This window comes from Ctenopharyngodon idella, chromosome 10, assembly GCF_019924925.1.
Source record: "Ctenopharyngodon idella isolate HZGC_01 chromosome 10, HZGC01, whole genome shotgun sequence".
Classification (NCBI taxonomy): domain Eukaryota; kingdom Metazoa; phylum Chordata; class Actinopteri; order Cypriniformes; family Xenocyprididae; genus Ctenopharyngodon; species Ctenopharyngodon idella.
This window is the reverse complement of record NC_067229.1, coordinates 16,434,476-16,444,886: the sequence shown is the minus strand read 5'-3', so window position 1 is coordinate 16,444,886 and position 10,411 is coordinate 16,434,476.

The window sequence follows — 10,411 nt, the reverse complement described above, 5'->3', positions numbered from 1 at the left end:
CAAAAGAGGTATCAAGTGTAGCCTCAGGTGTGATTCCAGTTGTGGCCACACTTGTGAACTTAGTAGAAGTTTCTGTGGGCTTCTCTTTAACCAAAAACATTTCAGTACTTCCCTCAGATGATTCCTCTAAGAAGGCAGCTTCAGTTACATCCCCTAATTCAGCAGTAGCATGACTTTTTCCTCCCAGAAAATCTTCAAGGAAGTTTTCAAGAACTGTTACTCTGTCTGTGCCAGTGTCTTCAAATTCAACCCCAGAAACTTCTGTTGCCTCTGTCATCATCTCGCCAGATTTCGTAATGGCAGTTATGTACTCATCCACAAGTGAGTCTCTCTCAGTAAACACATCGGAAGCTTCTGTAGTTTCCTCTGCCACTTTGGTTATCTCTTCAGCTGTCTCCTCAGCAACCTCTGGGGTCTCAGTTATAACGTCCTCTTCCTTACCTGTCACGATATCTGGTAGTTCTTCAACTGTTGCCACCTCTGGTGTAGGTTTGACCTCTTTAGTGGAGGGTGTCTCTTCCTCATCTTTGTTGAGTAATGTTACAATTGTTATGTCTTTAGGTGTGTCCTCTGTTGATACAACAGAAGTTTCCTCAAGTAGGCCTTCCCCTGTATAATTTCTAGCAACCTCAGTTGACGTATATAAAGGTGTAGTGGGTGAAAGCTTTTCTGGCAGGAGTCACATATGTGATTTTGACAACATCCTTATCTGTCACAGCTTTTGGCAACCCTTCTGTGGAGGGATTATGCGAAACCTCTAACAGTTCTGTAGGAGTTGTCTGCTTTGGTTCCTCTGGTAAGACATTCTGAACAGGAGATATTTTTGTAGGAGAACCTCCTGGAGGTCTATCAGTGGACATCGCTGTAGCTTCTGAGATAACATCAACATCAAATTCAACCCCAGAAACTTCTGTTGCCTCTGTCATCATCTCGCCAGATTTCGTAATGGCAGTTATGTACTCATCCACAAGTGAGTCTCTCTCAGTAAACACATCAGAAGCTTCTGTAGTTTCCTCTGTCACTTTGGTTATCTCTTCAGCTGTCTCCTCAGCAACCTCTGGGGTCTCAGTTATAACGTCCTCTTCCTTACCTGTCACGATATCTGGTAGTTCTTCAACTGTTGTCACCTCTGGTGTAGGTTTGACCTCTTTAGTGGAGGGTGTCTCTTCCTCATCTTTGTTAAGTGATGTTACAATTGTTATGTCTTCAGGTGTGTCCTCTGTTGATACAACAGAAGTTTCCTCAAGTAGGCCTTCCTCTGTATAATTTCTAGCAACCTCAGTTGACGTATATAAAGGTGTAGTGGGTGAAAGCTTTTCTGGCAGAGTCACATATGTGATTTTGACAACATCCTTATCTGTCACAGCTTTTGGCAACCCTTCTGTGGAGGGATCATGCGAAACCTCTAACAGTTCTGTAGGAGTTGTCTGCTTTGGTTCCTCTGGTAAGACATTCTGAACAGGAGATATTTTTGTAGGAGAACCTCCTGGAGGTCTATCAGTGGACATCACTGTAGCTTCTGAGATAACATCAACATCTATGGTAACAAGTGCTGATTTAACAGGACTTTCAGTAACACCTCGCCCAACCTCAAGTTCAGTTTCTGAAATAAAATTTTCAATGTATTCTCTAGTTACTACTGAAGGAATATTAGTACTTATTCCTGGTGAGTCCTCAAGGGTTGTAGGGAGATATGTCTCATACTTTGCAGAGGTAAAACCTCCAGTAGTTCTACCAGTGGGCATCAATGTAGCCTCTGACACAACATCAACTTCTACATATTGAATTGTAGCATCTACTGTTTTAACAGGACCTTCAGTAGCATCCTGCCCAATGGCCAGTTTAGCTACTGAAATAAGCTCTTCAGTAGATTCACTGGTGACTCCTGTAGGAGTATTGGTAGTTATCCCTAATGAGTCCTCAAAAGTTGTGGGAATATTATAATCATATTTTTCCTGAAGTAGAATCTGGATTTCTATCAGTGGTGATCAATGTAGACTCTAAAACAATGTCTACCTCTTCATGTGGAATTTTATCACCTGCTGTCGTAACAGGACCCTCAGTAACATCCTGTTTCACAGTGGTCTCATTTGAGAATTCGGTAGGTGAACTAGTGCTCATCCCCAGTGAGTCCTCAAAGGATGTGGGAATAACATACTGATATTTTACTGAAGTAGAATCATCTGGAATTCTATCAGTGGTCATTAATTTAGATTCCGAGGCAATGTCCGCCTCTTCATGTTGAATGGTAACAACTGCCATCTTAACCGGACCTTGAGTAGCATCCAGTCCAGCCTCCGGTTCGGATTCTGAATGAAGCTCTTCAGTGAATTCACTCGTGTTTATTGTAGGAGTATCAGTTCTTATCCCTGGTGAATCCTCAAAGTTTATGGGAATATCATGCTCATATTTCTTTGAAGTAGAATCTTCTGGAGTTCTGTCAGTGTTCAATAATGTAGACTCTGAGACAACAGTAATTTCATGTTCAATGGTAACACCTGCTGTCTTAACTGGACCATCGGTAGCATCCTGTGCTAACTCTGTTTCTGAATAAAGCTCTTCAGTAAAATCACTGGTGACTACTGTAGGAATAGTTGTGCTTATTCCTAGTGAATCCTCAAAGGTTGTGGGAATCTCGTTATTATATATTCTTGAAGAAGACTCCTCTGGAGTTCTATCAGTGTTCCTTAATTTAGACTCTGAGACTATGTCAACCTCTTCATGATGAATGGTAACATCTAATGTGACAGGACCCTCAGTAGCATCCAGTTTGACTTCCAGTTCAGTTTCTGAAATAGGTTTCACAGTGGCCTCACTTGTGAGATCTATAGGTGAACCAGTGCTTATCCTTGGTGACGACTCAAAGGCTGTGTCAAGATCAGGCTCTGGGGTGATTCCAAGCATTGTTTGAAGCTCTGCAGGCCTAGTGGTGATTAAGATTCGGTCTGCAATTGTCTGTGGTGTGACATCCTGTGGATGTGTTACTGCTTCAGGAACCAGAATACTGACTGGGTGAGGAAAGAGAAAGAAAGAGGAAGTGGCAGAGTAAATATACATCATAAGAGGTAGTTTGAGTCATTTTTGAATTTCATTTTGTAAATTGCATCTATTAATTTTATGTTGTTAATTATCTTCAGGAACACTCCATGTTAAGGTTAAGCCCATGCACAAATAATTAGTTACACTTGACTAAATAGCAGAACTTTGTCTGAGGATCCTGACACCTCTACTTCATTACAAGCCACTGAGTACCTCAAAAGGATTAATGTCTATTCTGAGAGCAGTGCATATCCTGAGCCAGAGAGCACTATGTCTCCGTTGATATGACTGCAGGGTCTAATGTGGACATTAACAATAGATAAATCAGAGCATAACTTACTGTAAATCAAGAGACTGCAAAATAAGTCAATAGAAATAAGACTTTCTGGACTGTAGCTGCTTATTTTGAAGTATCTATAAACACAGGGAATGTGAACACAGATCCATTGTTTAAGAAGCGTATTGTTTCAAACAATGTTGTAAACTAGACTGACCTTTGGTTGTGGCCACGTTTGCTTGTATTGGCGCTGTAGTCGTTGTCTGATGTCTGTGAAAAAGAAGACAATTATGCATGTTTTTAAAGGTCAGTAACATACCCCAAAACTACAAAATCTAAACTTCTTATTGCAAATGAGTTAAGTTTTCCGCTTCAGAAAAAAAGCTGAACCATAAGGAATGCTATGTCTCTAAAGCTAGCGGAAAGTGAACTAGCTTTAGCAGGGACTAATGGTATTATTTAAATTTTTGCACACTGAAACTAGGGGTCTGTATCCACCTTTAACTATTAATGGGTGGTTTTGTCTGCAAAGCACCAGTGTGTGCTCAGAATTAGCTTCCTTGGATGCCTGGCTAAAGATAAAAATTGGTGTTTCGGATCATTCAATTAGTATTAGGGTTAGGTTACATAGGTTACAATCTGAGCTCCACACTGGGCATTTGTAGATTGATTTATATCTATGCTGCAGGACTGTACTAATGTATGTAGGATTATGTTGTTTTGTGCCCATTAGTAGCCTGGGAGTCCTACCTGCATTCAGGCTGCCATGAGCTGGTGGGTGTACTATCATAACACAAATATAGGAATTGTGTGATTACACTGTTACTTTAAAACAGTGGGATGTGATGTGGGTTCTTGTTTTTAGTCTATATTAGCACATGATTATGGTAAATATGGAGATTAGACAAATGTGCTGTGTTGACAAAGTTTGGCAGCAATTTGTGTGTGATGAAATTCAACAAGTGTAAAGCTCGAAATGAAAAGTATTTCCCTTAAAATTTTATCATTTTCATGTACCATGATATTAACATGGTACTCCATGATGGTAAATATTTGGAAGAAGCTCTCACCTTGTTGATGTCATTGAAGCTGCTCCTACCCTCTGCAAAATACCATAAAAGTCAATTTGCTTCTTTTTTAATTTGTAAGAATTTTCAGTATATTTAAACTGATAAGTTAAAAATGTTGATTTGATAATTATTTGTTCGGTATCACTACATAGACAATGATACTTACACTTGAAATCAGAGCAAGGTGCTCAGCTGACTGGCTAAAGCTCCGGCCAATGTCAAACACGCTAACACTACTGTTTTGACATTTCCTCATCCAGATCTGGTACTCTTCTTTCTCGGGTAAGCGATCCCAGAAGATTTTGAAAGCCTCCCAAACTGTTTCCTGGCACACTAAGGTACAGAAACAAATGCAAACATATATACACATACAAATAAGCATGCAAACCCATACAATGCAAACACACATACACAGACTTAAATGGGGGGTGGGTTAGCCAAAACACTGAGAATAAAGTATTTTCAACTCTTTCTGAATAGTTTTACAATATATGTTGACAAAGTATCAGTAAAATAGTGTATAAAACAGTAAATTTTTGTTTGTTGTGCAGCAGTACATCACTGCATTAGCTTTAGCAACATGCTAAACTGGAATCAGTCTCGAATTGAATCTCCATTTAAACGTTTTAAACAATACACTTTGTAGAGTTGCTGTCTATATAGTGCACTCCAGAACACTCACTTTTGAGGTTAAATTTCAGTTGCTGCCAGTGTAGACAGCAGACATTAAGGCAGCTCACTATGTTTTGGAAAAAAACTAGTGAGAGGAACTATAAACAGTGGAGAAGAAATAATCTGCCAAAACACCAGCTATGAACTCTGCTGTAGTGGAAATTGACATCACTTATAATGGATACCCCTTTCATTTAGAAGACAGAAATACAGAAATAACAGAATTATTTCTTTATTTCTAAATTAAATAAAGAAAAAGCAATAACTAACATAATGGAAACATCTCTTATCCTTATTCACACACGTCAATTGTTCCAGACAAACTTTCTTTTATTTCTCAGTTTGTGAACCAAAATTACTATTTCGGTATGTGCCACATACTTTCTCAATGTACCCAGCAAGTGGAAAATGAAATGCACAGATGGAGGATGTTAACCCTTGCTAGACTTTTTGCGGCTCCAGTCGAAATGTTCCACCTACATCTGCCCGCCATACCGACTATATATGATGACTACCAGAACTCAAGTGCGTAGGAGAGCAGAGGTCACCAGTTTTCCTGGCAGAGCGAAGGATCTGATCACTGTCTACAGTGATTCAGTAGCACTGGGGACTTCAGGAGTGCAAGTGGGAGAAATAGGGAATCCTGGCCTTTCCTACTGGAATGATTTTGACAACATTTGACTTTAACAGTGCTAGACAGACACTTCCTACTTTGTCAGACATCTCGAGCGCCCTGCTGACAGCCACACCTTGGTTATCAGCTTTAATCGTTTATCAGCTTTTATGTCATTATTTACTCAACATCATGTTGTTTAAAACCTATATGACATATTTTTCCATGGAAATCTAAAGAAGTTATTGAGCTGAATGTCTAGGTACTTTTGGTTTCAATACAACCAAAATGAAAACATTTCAAAAAGTATCATAAAAGTAGTTAAAATAACTTGCACGCTATATACAGTTTTAAGCACATTTATTTATTTATTTATTTATTCATTTTTAGTTGAAATTCCTTTAGCATATCAGAGGGGTCTCACCAAATACTAAGACTTGAAATTAATTTTGATTTTTTTTCTTTTTCTTCAAATCAACGATTCACTCAAATTGTTATGGTGATTATATCATTTGTAATAAAAATTGCATTCAATTATGAAAATGCAAAATAGACATTCATAAGTCGTCTCAGACTTTTGGACCCCACTGTACATGTAATAAAGCATCAGAGTGCCCTATAATATGTTGCCGTGGCTAAACATAATGAACTTTCCATTGAAACACTGAAAGAATAACCTTTATGTAAAATGGCAACACTTATTTCTCGAGTTTTCATAATTAGATTCACTAGGGTCATCTGGGTCCTATTAATGCAAACAGCGTGAGACATTATTCTCAGCGGTGGTCTCAAGTAGGGTTTAATACTTTGATTGCATCTAACTTCGCATGCTAATATGTGATCTTTAGAAAGAGCATGATGTGGAAACGTGTGTTGAGTGTGTCTGAATATTTGTGCACGATTATATGTAAGTCAGAGACAAAGAGAGCGTGTGTTTCTGTCGTTTTGAAACCGTGGTTCAAAATATGCGGTTACTTGGACGATAATGAAATTGGTCAGGTTGGCTTAGTTTATTATTATTGATGAAAAGTAGAGCCGTATGAGCTCATTTTTCTCGCATAATGATCTCAAAGAGCATCCATTTACACTATAGAAGTCATCTGCAATGCACTGTACCTTTACAATTACCGTTCTTGGCGTCTATCCCAGAATCCTTCAAACGCAAGTAAAACTTAAATGTCTGGTTCTTACCTCGCAGGTGAAAGTAGTTGAGATGATTCTGTACTGCCTGTTGCGCCGTCTCATGTGAGCAAAGTTTAACTCCATTGGGGAACAGAAGGTCTCTTTTCCGTCTGGAGAGAGCCATTTTCCCCTCACCAGACACGTAACTCAATGTTTTACCTTTACCTGCCACCAATGAGCGATTCAAAATGTCTTTGGCGTCCAAAGAACTTGTATATCCATTTGCTAAATAATCCTCATGAGTTCCAGCACCTGATGAAGAATGAAGAGTACATGTTCACAAGATTGCAAGCATCACAAAACTCCTCAAGATCCATATGTAGAGTAGATACATACCTGCATCTATGGAATAGTGTCCAGTCAACAACAATAGTACCACCACAGCCCACCAAATGCATTTAAAATGTAGATCAGGCATTATGATTCCTTATTCCAGCACACTTTAGAGAAAAAAGTCGTGAATTTTTAGTTTACTAACCGCTGTAATTTGGGCATCCCTGCTTACAGCCCCAAAAACTTCTATATAGAGTTGAATTAATTAGAATGCATTGTCAGTACATCCTTTCCTTGTCACAGAGGGATGCGATCACGTAGCTTTGAGCTGACGTCTTCCCATGTGGCTTAGCAGATGGCTCTTTGGGAGATTTTTCTTGCCCACTAATCCTATTTGTTAATTCTTCTGAAGAAGCTTGTCGAGAAGTCAGTGATACTCCTTTATTGCCCACCTGTAGGATCCGTCTGGATGCCGAGACATCCAAATTCCGGCACAGATTGAATCCTGTAATTTGCGGTCTGATCCACTGATGAGTTCAATTATGAGAGTGGCTTCCTTGTGCTCCATTGCTGCTATTGTGTGCAATGGGATTTCAATCTGAAAAGGGTTGCAATGATATCATTGTACAAGGTTAATTGCGCAATCTACCGTGAAGCTACAAGGAAAGATCTCTTGTTAAGTGTTTGACTAGATGTGACATCTTATTGGGTTATCCCTTTGTCTACAAGTTTGCCACGTGCTGTGACCATACAGCTTACAGGGACTTCTTTATTGGGTTTTGGGTGTATTCCATCATGGCAGGGATAGTATGAACAGATGGCACAAGCATGAGCCAAATAATACCAGGTTTGGTAAGGTATCAATGGTTTGGTGGAGGATACCAACATATATAGAGTTAAATTTACTCCAAATTACGCTTTGTAAAGGGAAACTTTAAATGTTGGCTTGGCAAACTGAAAGCTTAAAGGATTAGTTCACTTTAAAATGAAAATTACCCCATGATTTACTCACCCTCAAGCCATCCTAGACTTTCTTCTTTCAGACAAATACAATCAGAGTTATATTAATAATCATCCTGATGCTCCCAAGCTTTATAATGGCAGTGCATGGAAACCACTTGTTTGAAGCTCAAAAAAGTACATTCATCAATCATAAACGTTCTCTACACGGCTCCGGGGGGTTAATAAAAAGCCAAACAACCATACGGATTCTACTTATGTCTAAAGCGTAACAACGTATAATATAGGACGTAGCATAGTACGTCATGCCATAGCATAGTTAGTAGAATCCCTTTGGCCGGAAGCTAGTTACTTTACTTCATAATGTGTAAAATATGGATGTTTTTCTTACAAAAACGCATTGCTTCACTTCAGAAGGCCTTTATTAACCCCCGTGTGGAGTACATTTATGATGGATGGATGCACTTTCTTGAGCTTCAAACAGGTGGTTTCTGTGCACTGCCATTACAAAGCTTGGGAGCATCAGGGTGATTATTAATATAACTCAGATTGTATTCGTCTGAAAAAAAGAAAGTTATATACACCTAGGATGGCTTGAGGGTGAGTAAATCATGGGGTAATTTACATTTTAAAGTGAACTAATCCTTTAAGTCTAGTTTACAGTCTGAAGATAATGTAGGCCTTAAGCGGACACGGGGTTTAAATCCGTTCTGTTTGAGACGTGACAGATCAAATCCTGTGTGGCATCTGCCATATCTGAAGCTTTGTGTTCTCTCACTCTTTCACTTCTTCCTTCTTTTATGCTTTCACTTTCACTCATTTCAGCTGTCATAATAATAATAATAATTGTAATAATAAAGTTGACTAGTTGCAAAATTACTGGTAATTTTGAAAGACACAACTGAGGGGCAGTTGTACTGTAATTTGTGTAAAAATGAAAATAAATAGTTTATAAATGTAACTTTTAGTTTAGATTAATATAGTTTTAAAGCAGTGTTATTTTAGTATATTTTTTATGCTATTACAGTATTTATTGTTATTTTGAATAAGCTTATATTTTCAGTTTTCATTTTAATTTTAGTTTTTGTTGTTATTTATTTTTACTTCAGTTTTAGTGTAATTGCTTTCAGTACTTCAACACTAACCTTAAGTTTTTTAAGTTTAATTTTTTCATCTAATATTTGTTTTGTATTTTATTTCAGTTTTTAAAATGACAATTTATAAAATATAGTAATTCATATTTTTATATATTTTATTGCAATTTTTATAGATTTTATTGCAAGGGTAAAGCAATAAAATCTATTCCTAAAAGGCATTTGAAAAGATTTTCAAAAATAAGATTATTATTATTGTTATTATATGAAGAGGAATCACTAACAAGCTTCTTAGAATAGACTTTTTAAAGTCACAGGTCCCCTTATAACAACTACTTTCTTCAGCAGGAAGTTGTGTAAGCGTTTAGGTAACGTTTGGCTTCACATATGCATGGGTTTGTGTCCTGAATGACAAGAACTAATAGAAAGAGAAAGGAAGGGCTGGAGCAGGTCATCACAGGCAGCACTCCAACACCTTGACCTATTGAATTCAGACAGACCGCTTGACTCTACCTATTTATAAAACAAACCTTGCGCTTTTTTGGACTGCAACATTATGTCTGCCATCCAAGCACAAAAGACAAAGTTAGCATCAGACAGCGACGGTGACATTTCAAGAAGGTTTAACCGTTAGACGTTATTTATTGGATAAAATGGTAAGTAGTTGGATGCTCGCCCGGCAGCGATCTGGGAGAGATCTGGAAGACTATCCGGAGAGTCAGATAAGGCTTTAATCATCACAGACACTTCCATTCACATTTACTGTACTTGGATGATATGATTTAGCAGGAAGTCACTTACAGTGTATATACTTCTTAAAGGAATAATTCATCCAAAATATGAACAGAGAGATGTTTTGTAGAAAGTCCTGGATGCACACAATGTAATGTGAGATAGGAGCTATGGGAGCTATCGAATATTGTACAGCTTAGTATTATTTATATCATTACCAATTATATTATTAATTAACAATTATTATTTAGAAATACTTTCAACTTCAATGTGAGTGCTGCAACTACTTTTTAAATAATTTTGGTGATATAATAATAATAATAATAATAATAATAATAAAATAAGAATAATTAAAAATAAATAAATTAAAAATTAATTATTTTTATTGTTAATAAATTATTGTTATTACTATTATTAGTAAAACAAGGATGTGACTGTGAATCTATTTTAAATAATTCTGATGATATAATAATAAAATAATTAATTAAATAGGACTGAA